The sequence below is a fragment of the Nannobrachium achirus genome (assembly GCF_963921795.1).
Source record: "Nannobrachium achirus genome assembly, chromosome: 17".
In the NCBI taxonomy this organism is placed as follows: Eukaryota; Metazoa; Chordata; class Actinopteri; order Myctophiformes; family Myctophidae; genus Nannobrachium; species Nannobrachium achirus.
This window is the reverse complement of record NC_137824.1, coordinates 25,246,054-25,268,500: the sequence shown is the minus strand read 5'-3', so window position 1 is coordinate 25,268,500 and position 22,447 is coordinate 25,246,054. Positions and strand designations below refer to the sequence as shown.

General features: G+C 40.1%; 1 protein-coding gene across 1 annotated transcript in view; it reads left to right on the top strand.

Moving 5' to 3' along the window:
* The first annotated feature begins 7,797 nt into the window (after nt 1-7,797).
* st3gal5 (ST3 beta-galactoside alpha-2,3-sialyltransferase 5) overlaps nt 7,798-22,447 on the top strand; it is a 34,909-nt gene continuing 20,259 nt past the window's right edge. Inside the window, exon 1 of the mRNA XM_080746427.1 lies at nt 7,798-7,912. The gene's annotated coding sequence lies outside the window, so the exon portion shown is untranslated. The remainder of the gene's footprint in view (nt 7,913-22,447) is intronic.

The following is a 22,447-nucleotide window of genomic DNA, read 5'->3' as shown; positions in this document are numbered from 1 at the left end:
TTTTTGGACAAAATCTGTAAGAGTAGTCCACAGAAATGTGTTTTGTGAACATCGGCCACTAGGTGGCGCTAGAAAAGGCCCATTTGAAAAATTTAGGGCAGAGGTTCTAGATTGGCATCCAGGGAATGTGTGCGCTCACTTTGGCAGCGACCGGACCAACGGCGACTGAGATTAGGTGCACACAAACTGCGAGGACGCACGCACGAACGCACGCACGCACGGACGGACGGACACACGGACGGACGAAGGGGAAAACATACTCTCCCCCATGCCTTCGGCTGGGGGAGACAATTATAAAAACATGAGAACAAGTAACCACGACATAAATGCATATTGGGACACAAGTGAACACTCCTACAGTATATGTATCTCTTTTTCTGTCCTGTTTCATAACTGCTGTACTGCCATTACAGCAGAATGTACTGCATGAATAAAGGTCTGTCTGTACAGTATGTCTGTCTGTGTCTGTGTAAAACTTACATTGATACAGTAAATAATAATATTCCACAGTCTCACATTGTGTTATATAGCGAAGATTATTGCTTCACCAGCGGGTGAAGCAGACATTTTTTCAATATTTAGCTGCTCGTTCAACAATCAGTCTTCTCTCACTCTTTTTGCCTTGCCTTTTGTTGCCCCCCCCCCCCCCCCCAGTCCTTGCATTAGTTGCAAGGAATTAAGCTACATAGCAACGATACTGTATGGTTAAAAGCCGTTCTCTTGAGTTTTTTGATTTTTTTTTTTACCTAACTCTCTATGGCAACAACTGTTACTGGCGGGCACCTATTTCAGCCAAATATAAAACAGATAGATAAGTTTATAGAAATATAATTTCATGGTCATGGATTTCATCCAATCTGACCAATCATCACCACAAAGCGAATTTTGATACGAATGTGCAATTTTGAATGGCTTGTTCTACTTGGGTACTAGGGTCGTTTTGATTACGTTGTGGATTTCACATTCTTGTAGTGTTTTTTCCACAGTATTTCAATGTGAACCGCAGTGAATTACGAGATCTAAGATAAGAGAAGACCTTTATCGATCCAACGGAGGAAATGCAGGTGCCAAAGACCTTGATACACTTACAGCCTACAGTATTTACACAAAAATAATTTCAAGAGCTAGAAGTTAAAACTTTGACTGGCTCAGCTCTTTAACATAGAAAGGACCTTATTCCTATATATTACTGTACATAATATATAACAGAGAAAAGTCATAATTAACAATACTTTCCAGGATGAAGAAATTGTAACATTGAATCCTACCTGAACTCCTAAACATCAGTGATAACCATCCTTTCAGTGTTTTACTCAGACAGGAATGAAGTACATTTGACCTACAGCTCAGCTGACACCTCAAAAAAATCATGGGGTGACACACAATGAAAGAGGAAGCAATACATTTCCATATGTTTTTCTTATGGTTCTCAGAAAGACTCTTGCTTGTTGAGTGAGATGGCTGTACACAAGTATAGCTACGTACAGAATGCAAGCATCTAACTTCCTGCCATCCTTTATTTAGGAGCCGTGCACTGTGGTTGCACGTCGCTCCGTCTCCTATTCAGCTTACCTTGTATTTGTGAACCACAGCAAGCATTTACGTATAAGGTTTAACCAATGTACCCTTTATGATGTTTCATAATATGTAACCTCCTTTTTAACCTTCCTTAACCCACGTGACTGCCACTGGGCTGCACTATACCGTACAATATCTTGTCTGAGTGAATAAAGACAGAACATATTGAACTCCAACAACTGTTTGTTGTTTCGGTCTGTTCTCCGACAATCCATTGTCTGTTTTTGTGAACCACAGCAAGCATTTACGTATAAGGTTTAACCAATGTACCCTTTATGATGTTTCATAATATGTAACCTCCTTTTTAACCTTCCTTAACCCACGTGACTGCCACTGTGCTGCACTATACCGTATAATATCTTGTCTGAGTGAATAAAGACAGAACATATTGAACTCCAACAACTGTTTGTTGTTTCGGTCTGTTCTCCGACAATCCATTGTCTGTTTTCCTGCTAGAGGTGACTTGTCACTCTGGGTTTTCATAATTTCTCTCATCCTCATCACCATAACAAACTCAAGGGATATAGCAGCGATTTTGCAACACACCCTAAAAATTCAGAAATGCTTCACTTTAGTGGAACCAGGACAGGGGAGGCTCTCTCCATTCCGACATGTCGCCACTCCGAAATTGACTTCTTATTGTCGGAGTGGCGACACTCCCATAGGCCTAAGGTTTAGGGTTAGGGTTAGAGATAGGGTTAGTGTCGGAATGGAGACATGTCGGAAAGGAGACATGTCGGAGTGGAGAGATGCACTCCCAGGACAGACACTTTCAGTGTTAACAACAAGACTCTTCAGGTCAAGTATGATAACTTACTTGCCCTCAATGCCCTGATGAAGACCAGTAGGTCGAAACATGTTGGCTTTTTATAATAAAAATTACGTTTAAAAAAAATAAAAACAGACTAAAAAATGTTGATATGTCAAAGACAGTTTGAGTTCCGTTCATGGCACAGAGTTCATAAGTAATTGCGACCGTCATGTCGCCTGACGGTCACTTATTTCCCGATTTAGGGAGTCTTACTGGTCTCACAAGTTCAAGTTCCACTAAAGTGAGGCAACTCTCAGAAACAATCAGTTTGCCTTTGTTTCTTGAAGTATTTCTGTATTTTTAGGGTGCTTCCTCTTTCACTGTGTGTCACCCCATGATTATGAGGTTTCAGCTGAGCTGTGGTCAAATCTACATCATTCCTGTGGTAAAACACTGATAGGATGGTTAACTTGTCACTGAGGTTTAGGAGTTCTGGTAGGATTCAATATTACAATTCCTTCATCCTGGAAAGTATTGTTCATTGTGACCTTTCTGTTTTATATCTTATTGCGACCGTAAGGTTACTATGAAAAGCTCCACCGGCTGTCCGTCTGTCCATCAGTCTGTCCGTCATGTCACGCTCTTATCTCTACCCTACTCTTATCCAGTGGCGTCAGTTCAGAAAAAGCTAAGGTATGGCAACATGACTGGTGTTGCACGCCCGCCTCCGCGCGCGTGCAAGACACCAGTCATGTTGCCAGCCTGGAAAGGTTGTTCAAGTGCAGCTAAACTGGGCATGTTAGTAAACGTGCCACAATTAACAATAATGCATTGCACCTGTGCAGCTGACCTGCGGAACCTGGGAATATACCATTTTGTCAAGATGGGGAGAGTAAAAGTGTGGAGAATATAATTATAATAAAGTGACCATTTTGTTAAATTTTGCATTTGTAGTTATTTTACTGTAATTTAACAACATAATAACCAGCACAGATAGACAAAGAGACATTCATGGATTTATATTTAAAAGTAACTTTTATTTTCCCCCTGGAACCCAGGGTATGGCAGCTGCATACCCCTGCCATACCCAATTGACGCCCCTGCTCTTATCTCCGCTCTGGCACCGTTGCCCCTATCCATGCCAAACTTTACACACCCACTCCTTGGATGGCAACTCACAACCTCCACCCCTCATTTCTCACATGGCCCTCTTCTAGCGCCACCATCAGGCAGATTTTTTGCAAAACACATTTTTGGACACTGCTCCTACAGATTTTGGCCTAGCATCACGTAAAGCGGTACACAGTTTCTCTAAAGTCATGTCATCAACATGGAGCATCAACATTTCCCATATTCCCTCCGATTGGCTAGGGTCTTCTCTTATTTTAGATTTTGTCATTCACTTCCGCTCATATTGAAACACTGTGGATAAACACTCTACAAGAATGTGAAAGCCACAAAGTAATGAAAAAAAGACTGTAGTGTTTACCTAGTACAAGACATTTAGTTAGTTACTACAAGGCTTTGTGGTGATCTCCCTCCTGGTTGGATAAAATTAGTGACCCACTTAAAATGTTATATTCTATTTACTTCTATTTACTATTTACTATTTACTATTTACTTCTTTCTTTTGTTTTTGTCTCAAATAATTGTTATACCAGTGGCAATTGTTGCTAGCGAGAGGAGGGCTTTTAATGATACGATTGCCAAAAGAATCCATGTACATTCTGTGATTCTGTGTGGGTGAAGGTTCTCTCTCTCTCTCTCTCTCTCTCTCTCTCTCTCTCTCTCTCTCTCTCTCTCTCTCTCTCTCTCTCTCTCTCTCTCTCTCTCTCTCTCTCTCTCTGTAAAACCATAGCTTAAATGTACAGTATTGTCTAGTATGACACACAGTCCAGTCCTGTTCTTTCATCTATACTCTACAGGCACTATACCTTTCTAATACGCTTCACACACACCTTTCAAAGTACATTTTAAGACCAATTCGCAAGTTTGTGTTCATAATACTAGACAATCCCTTTATCTCCATTATCCCTTCAGTTGTAGGCTACCACTTATAGCCAGTTCTCCATTAAACACAGAGGTTCTTTACTCTGGAATACACATCATATTACCTCACCTTCACCCAGTAACTTTTTTTTATGACTCAATGTTTATTTAGTTTTTTATATATTTTTCACAATAACATGGAACAAAGTACACAGCAACCATAGAACCGACAAAAACAAAACAAAACAAAACACAATACAATACAATAAACGCAACCACAAGACAAAAAAAAACAGCCACATACTGTACATAATACAGTATAATACAGTATAACAGTATATTGCGCCATAACCACGTCTCACATCCTATTGGTCATACACATTATAAAACCTCCCCATTTGCGGATGTATTTATCCATTCTATCAGTCCTCCTATAAATCATTTCCTCGTAAGCAGCCACCCTGCCAATCTCTCCATACCATTCTTCACCCAGTAACTTTAAACACACTTATTACCAACCTCTCATCTTCACTAGGGATGGGACGATGTGAAAATTTCATATCACGATTATTGTGACAAAAGAAATCGTGATTTACGATATTATCGCGATAATCAAAATCCATTATCCTTGAGTGGAACTTTTGCCAAAAAAATAGCAGATCTGCTATTTTTTGGCAAAGATATTTGATAGAGAGTGAAAAAAAGACTGTGTTAAGTACGTATATTATAGCCTAAGTACCTTTTACCAATTCTAGAGGGTTTAAGTGGTACCGGATATGCAGCTCAGCAAAAGGTGAATTGAATCCAGTGACAGAGGACGATATCACGATAAATGAAACCTCCACGATAAGATTATCGTTTTTTTATCAGGATATATGATAATATCGCTTATCGTCCCATCCCTAATCTTCACTCAGTAGTAACTTTAAACATAGATTGAGGGCCAGTGTCCTTACATCATTTATGGACTCCAGTCTAACAGTCTAGCAGAATGGAAACTCTCAAAAGATCAGCAAACCTTGACTCAGATATGATATTAAATGATAATAGAAAGATTGTATTTACTGCGCTTTAATAGTCACACAACGTATACACTTATGTCCTACATCAGCAAAGCACAGAGATTGACTGACCAGCTCTTCCCTGACTCTCAGTTCATCATTGGCTAAAGCAAAACAATAACACATTTGATTTTCTCCACTCTCTCCAGCTTGTTAGAGCTAAAACCTTATCTCCTTTGCACAGCCATAAAACAAAGGGTCACACCTTAAGCTGGCAGCTGAGACCTTCCATATACTCCCTACATTCTGACCTTAAATATGATCAGTGTTTTCTTTTTTTCTTTTTTTCTTTATTTTTTTAAGTGGAATGTTTCTTCATTCTTTGTTACTACATATCTAAAATGAATGTATTTTAATGTATATATATCCCAGCCTGAACTAAAACATATATAAAAATAACAGTACTACCCTCCTTTACAAAAAAAGGAAGTCAGACACGCAGTCTAGACAGACAGACAGACAGACAGACAGACAGACAGACAGACAGACAGACAGACAGACAGCAGTTATGAAACACAGAAAGAAAGAAAAAAATACAGAAAAAGAGGCTATAGAAGCGTTCCCTTTTTGTTCAAGATGCAGATATGTCTTGGTCACAGTTAGCCCCACAGCCCCACAGGACCCCCCCCCCCCCCAACCTGACGAGCACTAAGAGTTGAGGCATTACATACGGTTCTATTGTGAAAATAGCAGATCTACATGCTCACAACGCCTCGCAATGCGAGGCTTTGTGAGCAGGTAGATCACCTCTGTGAAGTTGGCACCCCATATGATGAAAACATATAAAAATGGTGTCATTCTTTAGTGCTGGATTTGTGCTGAATTGTGCCGTAATTTTATAATTTGTGCTGGTATCATTTTTATAGTTTTGCTGAGCCTAGCACCCCCAATTTTTGGCTCCAAATCGGGAAAAAGGGTCTCATTCTTTAGTGCTGGATGTGCTCTAATTTGTGCCATTGAAATCATCAATTGTGTTTTTATATAATATTTATTGCGACCGTAAGGTCGCAGTTTAGTATGAAAACCTCCACCGGCCGTCCGTCGGTCACACGTGCTGTCGACCGCACGTCACACGTGCGGTCGACGTGTGATGAGGTCACGATGAGTCATCTATGCCCAAATATAGATTTCTAGGTCAGATGGCCCATAGAGTTTGTGATGTCAAACCTAGCAACCCAATATAAACAAACCTGATGTCAGACCTGAAGTATCCTTTTATACCCATATATGGAGATACAGAGATCTCCATATATGGGCATATTAGAAAGCCCATATATGGGCATATACGGATGACATCAGGGATATCCATATATGGGCATAAAAGGGACAAGGGCTTACAGTTAAGAGATCTCCATATATGGGCATATCAGAAAGCCCATATATGTTCATATACTGATGACATCAGGAATATCCATATATGGGCATAAAAGGGACAAGGACTTACAGTTAAGAGATCTCCATATATGGGCATAAAGGGACAAGGACTGTTACAGTAGATATAGAGATGTCCATATATGGGCATAAATGAACAAGGACTGACAAACACTGAGATCTCCATATAACCTATGGGAATATAAGGGACGAGGACTGTCAGCTTGTAGACCTATTTTCTAAATATTGTTGTACATTAAAAACTTGAAATGGGTCGTTCTGCATAGTACTTGGGATTTGTTGATGTAAATGTTCACATAGAGTGTAATAATTGGTAAAACAAACTTTTGGCCTATTTGTGGAGATAAGCGACCAACGGTCGCTTATCTCCCGATTAGGGAGTCTTACTGGTATATATATATATATATATATATATATATATATATATATATATATATATATATATATATACATAGGCCTATATAAATATTGATATGGTTATGAATTAGCAGAATTTAGCAGCAGTACAGTCTATTGACCTACAGAGGGCGGTGTAGAACAGCAGTACTTAATAGTAGAACATAGCAGCAGTTGTGTGGTGTGTAGAATATCTAAACAATGATACCAGCACAAATTATAAAATGTATGGCACAATTCAGCACAAATTCAGCACTAAAGAATTACACTATTTTTATATATATTTTCATCATATGGGGTGCCACTGCCAACTTCACAGCTATTTTCACAATTTCTGCCAATGTTTAATTTGTCATTTTAGAGGTAGACCTATTAAAAGTCCTTTAAATTGTCACTTTAGAAATGTGCAGATACCCTCAATACACTTTAAACACGTTATGTTGGTTTGTTTACTGTTGAGAGAGAAAACAATGTTGCACAATAGGTTAATCATGGGGGTCCCGACCCACAGGCTGACTGTAGGCCTAGAGTATTGGAGCTTTTATTGTGAAGGCTGCGGAAGGGGCGTCCAGCTCAGTCCAGGCCGATTCAGAGATAAAACTGCTGCTGCAAAAAAAATACAGAGAGGCTGGGAGGCAGGCAGGCTGCTGCTGTGGAATAAAAAACACAGTCTGATCCGGACTAAATGAACGTCCGAACGGCCGAACGACCACCATGGCGGCTCATTATTCACACCTATAGACGGGTGAGTCAGAGGTTCATTCATTTAGTCAACTATCTAAAGCAAAGAAAAAAAGACAACGGACCAGAAAGAGACAGAGCTTTTAAATCTGACTGTTACTCATCGCGATCCGCTATCCCGCTACACCTATATGTGTGACCCGTTAAAGCCTGTGACCGACTCCGAGCAATTATAAGAGACTTATCTGGGCTTGTTTGTTGATTGATTGAAGTATCAATAGGCTGTTGCAATGTAGAAATACTCTGTTATTCCAACATGTAAAAGTAAAAGTAGCCTACAAAAGTATTGGCATCAAAATAAAAGTAAAAGTAGGCTACTCATAATGTAGAATGTCCCGTTTCAAGTTTTCTAATTTATAACAATCTTTTGAAAAGTAAAAATATTTAAGTAAATGTAGGCCTACTTAGTTAATTTACACCACTGAATGTCAAGGACACCTAAAAATGTAGGCTCTATATCAGAATCATTATTGCAGTGTTAATTTTGACAGCAAATTCTGATTTCGTGAATAACACGCCATTTAGTATTAGTCCTATTTTAAGTCATGCGAAATTAAATAGGCCTAGCACTGCTGGGGGGAGGGATGGGGGGGGGAGGGAGAGAGATCAATAAATAAAATAATGTAGCCTATGTGCCGTTTGTCTACAAGCACACAACAGTTGTGATTGATTGATTGATTGATTGATTGATTGATTGATTGATTGATTGAATAGGCCTACATCATTAACAGTTTGCAAAAAAAAAGGTAGGTAGGCCTACAAAAGGATGCTAAAAGCCAAAAAAGCCTATAGTTGGCATATAAGCTTTTTTATAGGACCTCAATGTGTAGGCCTATAATAGTATTATTGGCCTACACATTGAGCATTGAGGTCCTCCTACTATTCAATTCATCTAGCTCCTTGATAGAGAGGCTGGTGTGTGTGTGTGTGTGTGTGTGTGTGTGTGTGTGTGTGTGTGTGTGTGTGTGTGTGTGTGTGTGTGTGTGTGTGTGTGTGTGTGTGTGTGTGTGTGTGTGTGTGTGTCCGTCCTCATGTGCCCTCCTTTTGCGCTTGTTTTTGTAGTCAGTCACCAGGTCCAGTCCAGTCCGCTTGTTTCTTGTGTAAGATCTGGCAATGGCAACACTGATTGATTGTTGTGATTCTGAATCATCATCTTAATTGCTACTCTGTGTGACTTAAATGAATTCAACTAATTAACACACACCAAGCAGATCGTTTGAAGTCAGAAGGCTTGCTTCTCCATCCAAGCATGCCCTGAGCTGACTGCAGCCTTTTAGCCAACTTCGTGATGTCAGTTTCGTCGTCGGTCAGACGGTCACTTAATTCGATATGTCACCACAACCGGTGTAACCTAGCGTCGTTTTACATGCACTGTTAGGTTTTCTTGGCAATAACAGATTAACATGCACACACACAACGACAAAGCAACACCGTTCAGGCAGTTTAGTTAGTAAATTGTTATTCAGGTAGCTATTATTAGGTCAATTCTGTCTTTTTTATTATTTGTAATTTTTGTATTCCTTTTTCCTTCTTAAAGTAGCCTATGTGCAGGCTTGCCGTTTGTAGAATGCGTTGGCATCTGCCATCCCTGAAGAAAACAACCGCATTGTTATGTTGATTATTAAACATGATAATATGAAAAACACAAACATGCACAGCACAGACATGCATGGCATGCTCTCTGACTCTCTCAAAAAAGGGCTGCAACACTATCATCTTGTTAACGAGTAATCAAACAATCGAGAATGTGTTTATTAATGTTGTGTATGTACAAAAAATACATGTAGCCTACAAAATAGACGAAGCATTATTTCTCGTCCAAAAATAGCAGATCTTCAAGCTCTGAACGTGTTGTTGTGAGCTTGTGCACCTGCTATTTTCACGTTGTTTTAATTATTAGGCCTATATCACCACAAATTACATATGGCTACCCAAATAAACATAAGATAATTTATGAATCAATTATTTGATTAAATGAACTATGTATAGGCCTACAGGCTATAGGCCTATAGACTATATTTGTTTTATTTTCAAGGCAATGTCATTCCCAAAATAACGTTCAGTTAGATAATTGTTATTTTTTATTTTTTATAAGAAATTTTGCTGTTGCACAAGGTGTAAACAGCATGTGTGAACCACAAACCGAGCCACTGCTTACTGTTGCACCCTTTTGCTGTTGCACAAGGTGTAAACAGCATGTGTGAACCACAAACCGAGCCACTGCTTGGGAACCACTGATCAGACTTTTTCAAACGTGCAGTGTGAACATAACACATTTCCTGTCAGCCCCTATACTCTATCTATGGTCAGCCCCAAGTGTATTTCCTGTCATTGCTGCTGTGGTTTACAGTAGGCTCACGCTTGTAGATCGGCTACAAGCGTGAGCCTATGTGCAGGCTTGCCGTTTGTAGAATGCGTTGGCATCTGCCATCCCTGAAGAAAACAACCGCATTGTTATGTTGATTATTAAACATGATAATATGAAAAACACAAACATGCACAGCACAGACATGCATGGCATGCTCTCTGACTCTCTCAAAAAAGGGCTGCAACACTATCATCTTGTTAACGAGTAATCAAACAATCGAGAATGTGTTTATTAATGTTGTGTATGTACAAAAAATACATGTAGCCTACAAAATAGACGAAGCATTATTTCTCGTCCAAAAATAGCAGATCTTCAAGCTCTGAACGTGTTGTTGTGAGCTTGTGCACCTGCTATTTTCACGTTGTTTTAATTATTAGGCCTATATCACCACAAATTACATATGGCTACCCAAATAAACATAAGATAATTTATGAATCAATTATTTGATTAAATGAACTATGTATAGGCCTACAGGCTATATAGACTATATTTGTTTTATTTTCAAGGCAATGTCATTCCCAAAATAACGTTCAGTTAGATAATTGTTATTTTTTATTTTTTATAAGAAATTCAATTGATCAGGTTGATTTAACTGTTGCACCCTTTTGCTGTTGCACAAGGTGTAAACAGCATGTGTGAACCACAAACCGAGCCACTGCTTGGGAACCACTGATCAGACTTTTTCAAACGTGCAGTGTGAACATAACACATTTCCTGTCAGCCCCTATACTCTATCTATGGTCAGCCCCAAGTGTATTTCCTGTCATTGCTGCTGTGGTTTACAGTAGGCTCACGCTTGTAGATCGGCTGTACCTAGGCTATTTTCAAATAGCCTACTGTAGGTATAAAATAGGGCTAACATGGATTAATGTATGGGCAAGGTCACGCAGGACGGAATTCATTTGCAAGTGTGATTCGAGTTGCGGTTGGTTGTTTAAGTTGGACTGGTTAAACTGACACAATATGTCCATATATGGGCATTCCCAGATATGGGCTTAATATTGATGGCATAAAAGGAATTCTATTGCAGGCTTGCCGTTTGTAGAATGCGTTGGCATCTGCCATCCCTGAAGAAAACAACCGCATTGTTATGTTGATTATTAAACATGATAATATGAAAAACACAAACATGCACAGCACAGACATGCATGGCATGCTCTCTGACTCTCTCAAAAAAGGGCTGCAACACTATCATCTTGTTAACGAGTAATCAAACAATCGAGAATGTGTTTATTAATGTTGTGTATGTACAAAAAATACATGTAGCCTACAAAATAGACGAAGCATTATTTCTCGTCCAAAAATAGCAGATCTTCAAGCTCTGAACGTGTTGTTGTGAGCTTGTGCACCTGCTATTTTCACGTTGTTTTAATTATTAGGCCTATATCACCACAAATTACATATGGCTACCCAAATAAACATAAGATAATTTATGAATCAATTATTTGATTAAATGAACTATGTATAGGCCTACAGGCTATATAGACTATATTTGTTTTATTTTCAAGGCAATGTCATTCCCAAAATAACGTTCAGTTAGATAATTGTTATTTTTTATTTTTTATAAGAAATTCAATTGATCAGGTTGATTTAACTGTTGCACCCTTTTGCTGTTGCACAAGGTGTAAACAGCATGTGTGAACCACAAACCGAGCCACTGCTTGGGAACCACTGATCAGACTTTTTCAAACGTGCAGTGTGAACATAACACATTTCCTGTCAGCCCCTATACTCTATCTATGGTCAGCCCCAAGTGTATTTCCTGTCATTGCTGCTGTGGTTTACAGTAGGCTCACGCTTGTAGATCGGCTGTACCTAGGCTATTTTCAAATAGCCTACTGTAGGTATAAAATAGGGCTAACATGGATTAATGTATGGGCAAGGTCACGCAGGACGGAATTCATTTGCAAGTGTGATTCGAGTTGCGGTTGGTTGTTTAAGTTGGACTGGTTAAACTGACACAATATGTCCATATATGGGCATTCCCAGATATGGGCTTAATTAGGGATGTCCCGATACCACTTTTTTGCTGACTGAGTACAAGTACGAGTACTTCATTTTGAGTACTTGCCGATACCGAGTACCGATACGAGTACAATTAATAATACAAAATGTCTTTAAATTAAGTTTTTTTTTTTATTTATTTTTTATCAGATGTTCCTCACTTTCTGGCTGTATATAACACATTAAATTGCATTGCTTTCCTAGAACATGGCACAACTGCCACACATTTCACTTTTTTTTTCAGGTTTAGCCCATGGAAATTCCTGTACTGTGCATGATCTTCTAGATCTGCTATGCTCAAACATTTTGTATTTTTACTTTTGATACTTTAAGAGAGAGAGAGAAAGGCGAAGTGGCGGAACACACAGAGTACTCGGGCGCTTTGTGAGCAGTATCTGACGAGTACCGATACCGCAAAATAGGCCGGTATCGGGGCGAGTACCGATACCACGAGTACCGATACCGCATCCCTAGGCTTAATATTGATGGCATAAAAGGAATTCTATTAACACTTAAGTTGCAGTGATTTTTTCTCTTCAATGTCCCGCGATGCCATGGTCTCCATAGACTTCCATGTAATTTATAGTGCACGGATCGTGCACGCCCATGCCTAGATGATGCACCACGTGCATGTGTGCACACTGTTCACAGCTTTCAAACAAAAAGATCCGCTTGGAAATCCGTTCAGGCATTCTTGATTTATCAGCCATTATGTTTTCTTCAGATGTAAACAAACATGGCTGCCATGTTTGAAAGAATCGGTTGGTATGGGGGTTAAACATGCAATTTCGCGATCGCGATCATGCCTAATACATTTCTGGAGGTCCAAAAAAAAAAAAACGGCCCAAACTCGGGAAACTCTGGGTTGGCACAGGGGTGGTACCTTTTGATTGATTGATTGATTGATTGAAGACTTTATTAGAAGTTTGCATAGGAAAAGGTACAGTTTCATGACGGTACAGTTCACTGGTACAAGGTCTACTAAAAGGAGATCCATGAGCTTAAGCTTATTTCCACAGGAAACCATTTAAGTATCTCATATAACATTGAATGACAGACGAATAGAACACAGTACTATGCAGTAGATATGTAAAGAAAAGAAAAATGAGAGAACAAAAAAAAGAGTCTAAACAGTAAGTAAATAAGTATACAAAGAAGGGGCAGGGGAGGGTAGGGTTGGGCTAGGTTAGTTTTTTTTTTTTACCAGTTGCGAACGGCTGCTGCCTGTAAGTGGGATGCTAGTGATCCACACTCCTTTATGGCCTTCGGTAAGGCTTTCCACATTTTGGTGGTATAGCAGAAAAAAGAGTTTGACCCTTTGGGAAACTCGGGGTTGGCACCAGATGTGTTAATGTGGTTGCCCTAACAGGGCATCATCTGGGAATCAGATGTAGAGGGCAGGGATCTCCATATATGGGCATAAAAGGGACAAAGTGGTCAAACACATTCAATATTGTATCGCATCACATGAATGTCTTCTCTCTTTGTACACCAAACATTAAAGTGTTACTACAAGATGTTTAGTGATAACTGCTGATTTTACCATTGTATTTGTACTACAGTGGTTCTCAAATGTAGGTCAAATGTAGGTAAAAAAAATGTTTGCCTATAATAAAGACATGCCTAAAACAAGTAAAATAGGGACTGCAGGTTGAAAGTGGTCAACGAACTCAAGACAACACGTGATGATAGATAACATGTGATCAGTGGTGGAAAAAGTACTCACATGTTTTACTTAAAAAAGTATCAGTACTGCAATATAGAAAAACGAACCCTATACAAGTAAAAGTCCGGAATTCAAAATGTACTTGAGTAAAAGTACGAAAGTGTTGACATCAAAATGTACTTAAAGTACCAAAAGTAAAATGTTTGCACGACTATTTTCAAATAGCCTACTTTCTGGCCTGTACAGCTCATACATCCAAACAGAAAGGTCCTATCTGATTGCATTAAACAATGTTAACTTGTTGAGTGCCGATCCCGAACTAGTTCGGCTTTATTTCAATCCAATACAATTTTTGTTTTATTAATTGACTTACCCTGAGCTGCTTGTAGAGCCGTGGGTGGTCCTGGCTCGTCCTACGCTAGCCAGCTAGCCATTTTACATGGTCCGACGATATATTCCATTAAAAATGGTTTAAAATACATTTTTGAGACCCCCAATGTTCACCGAATGTTCAGCGCCGCTTCCGGAACGTAGTCCAGTGCACCGTCGGCGTGGCCGTCTGGAGAGGCGGGAGATTCCCCGGTGGGCCGCTAGGGGGAGTCGCCGGCCAGCGGCCGCTGCAGGTCACTGCAGTGTATATTATTATATGCATTTTATATGACGACGCCGGCCGTGATACCTTTTTGACTCTTTGAAGCACCCTTAGCATTGCTTCTAAGCCAATCACAGCATTTGGGGGGCGGGATGTTTTACACAACTGGTTTGGGATTCTGTAGACCTCTTTCTCATCCAATCATAGTGACTGTTTAACGTCTTCTGACAAGCCCGCTGACTATGTTTTCAGCTGTTCAAAGAGGGTGGATTTGTTGTTGTGTGTGGGTGGCTGTGCCTCTGTGGAATAACCAAGCCCAGGACAGTCTGGAAATCTGGGCACCTTGATATAAAATTGGATATTTTGGCGCAAGGTAAGACTTTATTTAACTGTTCCCTGTGGAATTAGCCAGCCTTGTGTGAGTGTGTGTGAGTTGTGCACTCTTCTCTCCAGGCTGTTTCAGGTACATATGGAGAAACGTTCATCCCATGGATACATAATGTTTCATGCTATTGCCCTGCAGTCTGTGTTTTATTGTGATTTGAAGAAGAGATGACATTATTAATGTTTGTAGTGTTTTCTCACTGTAAACACAAAATATTCACATGAGCTAAGCTAATGTAATGTTGCTGTCTCTAACTTGACTGGTTACAGTTGAGGGTTTGGAGGAAACATTTGGTGGATACTAAGCTAGTATGCACAACTCTAAAAGAACTGGTGCACTAATTGTGATGGAGCGCCTCCGTGAGGCCTCTGTGCGGCTATACGATGTATTGATGTTGATGTATTACCTTGCTTATTGTAAATCACTCTGGGTTAAGAGCATCTGCTAAATGCCTAAATTGTAAATTTTTAGTGTGTCAGGGTTGCCATGTCTGCTTGTCTGCAAAGCAACTTTGTGCTTATCTTTCTGGTGGCTTTCTGGTGGCATTTTTATGGTCTGATATTTGTTGAATTATACTGTAACTGTTAGTATCATGCAAATCTATGCTGCTTAGAGAGCCATAGTAAAATAAATATGTTGTGTGTGTCAGGGTTGCCATGTCTGCTTATTATAAGCAACTTTGGTCTTATTTTTCTGTAAAGTTGCTTAAATATTGGTTGTTGATAAATGCCTAAATTGTTCATTTTTTGTGTGTCAGGGTTGCCATGTCTGCTTGTCTGCAAAGCAACTTTGGGCTTATCTTTCTGGTGGCATTTTTATGGTCTGATATTTGTTGAATTTGTACTGTAACTGTTAGTATCATACAAATCTATGCTGCTTAGAGAGCCATAGTAAAATAAATATGTTGTGTGTGTCAGGGTTGCCATGTCTGCTTATTATAAGCAACTTTGGTCTTATTTTTCTGTAAAGTTGCTTAAATATTGGTAGTTGCTGGTTACGGTTATGTTCCATTATGGGGTGTGTGTGTGTGTGTGGGGGGGGGGGGGGGGGCACTTATATTTGAGGTCGCCCTGGGGCACTACACATGGTTAATCAGGCAAGTAGATGGGGAAAATAGCTGTTTGTTACTGTTTATATTAATAAATAATGCAAAGAAAATTTTGCTCGTGCGCCTTGCGCGCGCGTGCATGAGGGCTGGTCTGATTCAAATCCCAGGGCTGAAAATTGGTCCCACACCGAGCCTGGTCCCGTGTGCCGATCCCGAATTAGTTCGGCTTTTTTAATGAAATGAATAAAATGATCCGAGGCCTTCTGAAGCCTGAGCCTTAATTTAAAATCCAGTGGTCCAAATCCTGGGGAAGCCATGCCGACCGTGAGCCGCGAACGTGGCCGCGAATCGCCGCCGAATCCAATGAAACACCACATCTTTGAAGGGCCATATCTCTGGATTGTGTTTTTAGGGATGTGGCGCGAGGTTTATTTACGGCGAAATCGCCGAAAAATGATCTTTAAAATGACAAAATGGGAATAGCTATTCTGTTAGCATTATCATCCGGGACCTTTCCATGACGTGCACGAACGTGAGCACGCGCGTCACTGCAACGTGAGCCCCCGGATGCTAATGCAGTCCCCTATGGGAGAAAGTCTGGCATTCTATGGCGCCATCTAGGGGCTGGCACTGAACAACATTAAACTCACTTTGCCACTGGATTTGCCATCCACTTTATAGTCCTGCAGCAAGCCCTCAAAAAAGGCCTTAGTTTTTGAGATACCCCTACCCGAGGTATAACCAAACACAACCATGTTTTTTCTTATGTTTAGGGTCTCCCATTAATGAAATGGATTGTTGTGAAATTGTACTTTTGGTGGAAATGTGTTTTTTTTTGGGCTATTCTTTAGACCTACCCCAATCTCTGAAAAAGGCAAATCCGCCTAGGTCAAAGCTGACAAAAATGCCTATAACTTGAGAATGCTCACTCTTATCTTTATAAAATCTGCTGAGATGTGAACCAGGTGTTTACCCTACATCAGCAAACAGTCAGAATGCAATTTACCTAAAGAAATGCTGAAATATTAGTCTTTAAACACACCTTTAGTTTAGGTGGAAATTGTACTTTTGTGGTGGGGACTTTACTTTCTCTCATTTACAAGAAAAACATACATTTATGTCAAATAAGATGTTACTGCATTGCCTAAGATGCCACTAAACAATAACCAGTGGTTGTGTGGAGATAGCTTGTACAGTTTTATTGCAAATAAGATTTCTTTAGACCCCCTCCCCTGAAAAAGACAAATAATTCTGAATGGGAGTTAGGTGACATACTGTAAGTTTTTTTTGGGAGGTCCAGTTGGCTGTACTGTACCACAGAACCAAACTATCACAATATGAATAAACCAATAATGTATTTAATCTAAAATGACAACATTGATCAAAACACAGCAATGCCTTTTTCCCCCTACTACTCCCGTTCATAAAGTAATTGTTGTGGAAATGTATTTTAAGGCAAAAGGATAAAATTGTGCACTAAATTCAGAAAAAGTTGAAAGTGGTCTTTCTGGAGCGTACCAGGGCAACATAATGCTGTCTGGCTTTTCAAGACACTGTCTGAGTACACAAGTGATAATTTCACCTGTGTACTTTAAGCCTCTCTCTCTCTATATATAGGCGAAGATTTCCATGGATAAATAACACTCAACGTTTGGATATGTACCAAATTATAAGGTTTTCAAGTCAAGCCATGGGAATTAAGGAATGCACACACGGTCAACAACCAACCCATATAAACAAACATTATAGACTTGATTGAAGTTCTTGAACACCACCAAAGCCTTTTCAACTTTCCCAAAGTTGCATAACATGCGCATGGACACACTATGTGTCACCACTCAACCAGTGAGTAGTTGATTCATTGCTGGCCAAATTAATCTATCAACCTCATGAAATGATTGCTCAGACCTGACTTTTAGACTATATAAAGGCATAAAAGCCCCAAATCAATTATATAAAAAAAGACATGTGTTGGCATGAAACATGATGCAACAGAAACACCTTGTTGTGACCCTCTATTCTCTCAAGTTTTCCTCGTGTCATGAACTGTATCTTAAGGGGAAAGATTTACATATTTGTCATAAATGTAAGGTGCTGTAAAGTAGTGTAATCCAGGGGTGCCGTGGACGAAAAGGTGGTGACCTGAGGCAAAGGTGTTTGAGAACCACTGCTCAAGTAACACAATTTGATATACAATTACGATTAAGGCATTTAGCAGGCGCTCTCATCCAGAGTGACTTGTAAGGTGAGATCAGAATAAGCAGAGAAACATGAACTCTAGCAGACAAACAAGAAGGTGAATAGTCGCATAAGTAGAGTGAAGAGAGGACAATGTGGTGTCTCAAAGAAACCATAGGATACCAGGTAAACAATGGACCCGGCATCGGTCTAAACATGTCTAGAAATAACATTTACATTTTGCGGTTGAGAAAAAAACAAAACAAGAGAACGAGTAAAGGGGAACACACACCGGAGATGCCGATGGCGCGCGGCAAAACAGCCGCCCCCATTATTTTCAATGAATCTACCCACACCGGCGGCGTCAGACGCCCGCATGCGCGCGTTCACGGCACGCCCGCCGCTCCGATATCGCTCACGATGCACAGTTGTTCTTGCGTAGTGTGAAATGCCTGGTGATTATGTTGAAGTGGCTTTTTTACAACCCTCCCGACGGTAGAAAATATCGGACATATTTGAAAATCAGCGCACAGCGGAGTATAAATCCTGTAGTGGAAACGGGTAGTAAGATATTGCATGCGGGCAAATCTGTGAAGTCCCTCCTTTCTTCCCTCTCTCTTCCTGAGTGCAATGTCATTCTTTGTCGCTTTCTGATTGTCTATGACTCTATGGGCATGGACATGGTCTGTGATTGATTCCGGGTGTAAACATACTGTAGACCAGTGGTTCTCAACCTGTGGGTCGGGAGTCGGGACCCCCAGAGGGGTCCCCAAATCATTTTGGGGGGTCCCCAGATGATTAACTTAATGTGCAACATTGTTTTCTCACTCAACAGTAAACAAACCAACATAAAGTTAAAGTGAATAGAGGGTATCTGAACATTTCTAAAGTGACAATTTGAGGACTTTTTGCGGATTAAACATTGGACAAAATTGTCAAATATTAAAGGCAGAAATTGTGAAAATAGCCGGTCTATATGCTGTGAGCATGTAGATCTGCTATTTTCACAATAGAACCGTGTTATACATAATGTAATTCCTCAACTCTTAGTGCTCGTCAGGGTGGGGGGTCCCCAGTTAAAATATGATTATTTTGGGGTCGCAGCCTGAAAAGGTTGAGAACCACTGCTGTAGACAGAGAGACAGAGATTCCTGGAATTATAGATAAATGGATGTGAATGCTTGTCTTCAATTACAGAAAATAAATCACAGTGTTTTGAATGCTGGGTAAAACACAAATGTCACTTTATGATCTAAACTCTATTATTCACTTGATTTGTGATTAATTTAAAGAATGAAGGAGGAGGAACATACAAAATAGACAGAGAGAGAGAGAGAGAGAGAGAGAGAGAGAGAGAGAGAGAGAAAGAGAGAGAGAGAAAGAGAGAGAGAGAGAGATAGTTTCTCTATGTCTCTCTCCCACCTCTCTAACTCTTTCTCTCCTCTATCAGTTGTCCTGTCCACCTGCCTGAAACCTTTACTTCTCTTAACACATTTCCTTTTGGGAAATCCGCAGAATATGTGAATCTGAAAATAGCTGCAAATTCAGACCAATACATCTCCGTTATCTTGCAAAATCATCGTGCATTGCACAGATGGTGTGCGTCAGCTTCCGGCGCCGCAGCCGAGTGTGATCTACAAGCTCACAACGGTTGCATCTGCGAGTCTGCGACGCGATGTGAGCTTGTATGTCTGTTGTTAACCGGAAGTGCCACAGATAATGTCCCACAGATAATGCTACAGTAAGTTCTCGCGGAAACAGGTGGATAATGACATTCCTACAGTAGGGATCATTTAATAATTGGGCAAATCTTTAGTTTAAATATATATACTTTTAAACAAACTTTTGTAAATCTTTGCTTCTGGGGGGTCCCTGGAACAAAATATTTTGAGATGGGGGTCGGCGGTCAAATTCATATATTTCTAGGGGTTATTGACATAAAATAATGTGAACACCACCGATCATAGAAACTCATAGAAACTCAAATCAGATATACAAGCTCACAGCACGGCACAGAGTGCCGCGTTGCAAGCTTGTAGATCTGCTATTTTTGAAAAGTCGTGAAAATGTGTGCAAAACTTATTTAAGCAAACATTTGTAACTAAAATGTTGCTTCTGGGGGTTCCCTGGAGCTAAATATTTTGAGATGGGGGTCCGTGGCCAAATACATATCATTTTGGGGGTCCTTCACATCAAAAAGTATGAGCACCTCTGACATAGAAACATGGGTTTTTTTCAAAAAACCTTAGGAGGATTTGAAATATTCAAAGACATATTTTCACGATTTTTCAAAAATAGCAGATATACAAGCATGCAGTTTGTGAGCTTGTATATCTGTTATTTTTCAATAGTTAACCCATTTAGGCCTAACATTATTGGATGCTTTAACTACTGTATTAAAAAATAGCAGATATACAATCATCATCATGTGAAGGACCCCCAAAATGATATGTATTTGGCCACGGACCCCCATCTCAAAATAATTAGTTCCAGGGACCCCCCAGAAGCAAAATTTGAGTTACAAACGTTCGCTTTAAAAATACATATATTCAAAGATTTGCACACATTTTCACAACTTTTTCAAAAATAGCAGATCTACAAGCTTGCAGCGCGGCACTGTGAGCTTGTATGTCTGCTATTTTTCACTGGTTAAAGCATTCAATAATTCTAGGCCTAAATGGTTAAAGTACCCAGGGACCAGAATTTGGTGTGACACCCCTGCCTGTTGCATCCCATGGTTCAGAATCAGTGGGTTCAGGTCTTGTGTCACAGTGATGCTCCCTCCCTGGCCTCTGTTTCCAGTCAAGTCAATGGACCAATAACACACCACAGATGGTGTGAATAAGGTAACTCTTCAGGGAAGCCAAGTTGCTGGAGCATCAGAGTCTCGTAACACAGAAATCTCAACGATCTCTCTCTTTTGCGAGATCACGTTAATTCGGTTACATGATTTCCACTCTATAGCTGCGACATTTGACATTGTAAGGAAAATGTGAAAGGAAGTACAGTACATGTACAAATACAGTAGGCCTGTACAGTGTATCAACCTAATGCATATTTTGAGAACAGGCATAGACCACCTTTTTAGCGGTGAAATATCAGCGCTACAAGCTCGCAACACGTCACTACGCGCAGTGTCATGTATGTATGTCTGCTATTTTCGACACGCAACAGCAAGTCTGAAGAGTCGAGTGCTATGCTAGGGGGTGGGTGAGGTGGAGTCTGAAGAGGGGAGTAGTAGGTGGCGAGGTGGAGTCTGAAGAGGTGAGTCTTCAGATTACGGTGTAAGATTGGGAGTGAGCCTGCAGGTCTGAGTCCAATGGGGAGTTCATTCCACAGTTTGGGAGCCAGGAGGGAGAAGAGTCTAGGACGTGTGGAGCGCTTTCCAGGGCTCAACGCTACTAATTGTGTTTTCTGTTTTGTTATGTTATTTTGTTCCTTTGTGTTTGCTCACTGGCAAACTTGGCTTTCCTTCCAGGGTTAGTAAAGAATTTGGCTCAGCTGAAGTCTCTCCAATTCTTTATCTACTCTCTTGGCTGCTCATCGTCTCAATTCCTTTTAACAGTAACCAGACACCTGAATGGACGCAGTAATAAGGGCTTGTGTGTGCGTGCATGCATGTGCATTCTTGAATTGCTATACTTGTGAGGGGCAAATGTCCCCACAAATAGGTAGAATTTGAGAAATAATTATTAGAAAAGGATTAATGTCAGGATTATAGACATTTAGAGGCTTAAGGTTTAAGGGTTTGGGGATTCGTGCGGGGGATGTCATCATAGCAGCTTGGTTCATTTGCAGCTATTTTTAATGCTGTCCTAAAATGTTAACATCCTCTCAACATATGGTATTACATATTGTGCGTGCGTGCATGTGTTGTGGTGTAAATTAACTACAGTAAGTACACTTACCTTTACTTTTGGTACTTTAAGTACATTTTAATGCCAATGCTTTCGTACTTTTACTCAAGTACATTTTAAATTCCAGACTTTTACTTGTACAGAGTATTTCTACATTGCAGTATTGATACTTTTACTTAAGTAAAAAAAAATGTAGTACCTTTTCCACCACAGTCTGTGCGTGCGTTGTAAGAGAAGATAGCTGTGCAAGGATGCCATCATGATAGCCGCTCGGCTCATTTTCAGCTATTTTCAATGCCACCCTAAGATGTTGACGTCCTCTCAAATTAATACATATCTTGTGTGTGTGTGTGTGTGTGTGTGTGTGTGTGTGTGTGTGTGTGTGTGTGTGTGTGTGTGTGTGTGTGTGTGTGTGTGTGTGTGTGTGTGTGTGTGTGTGTG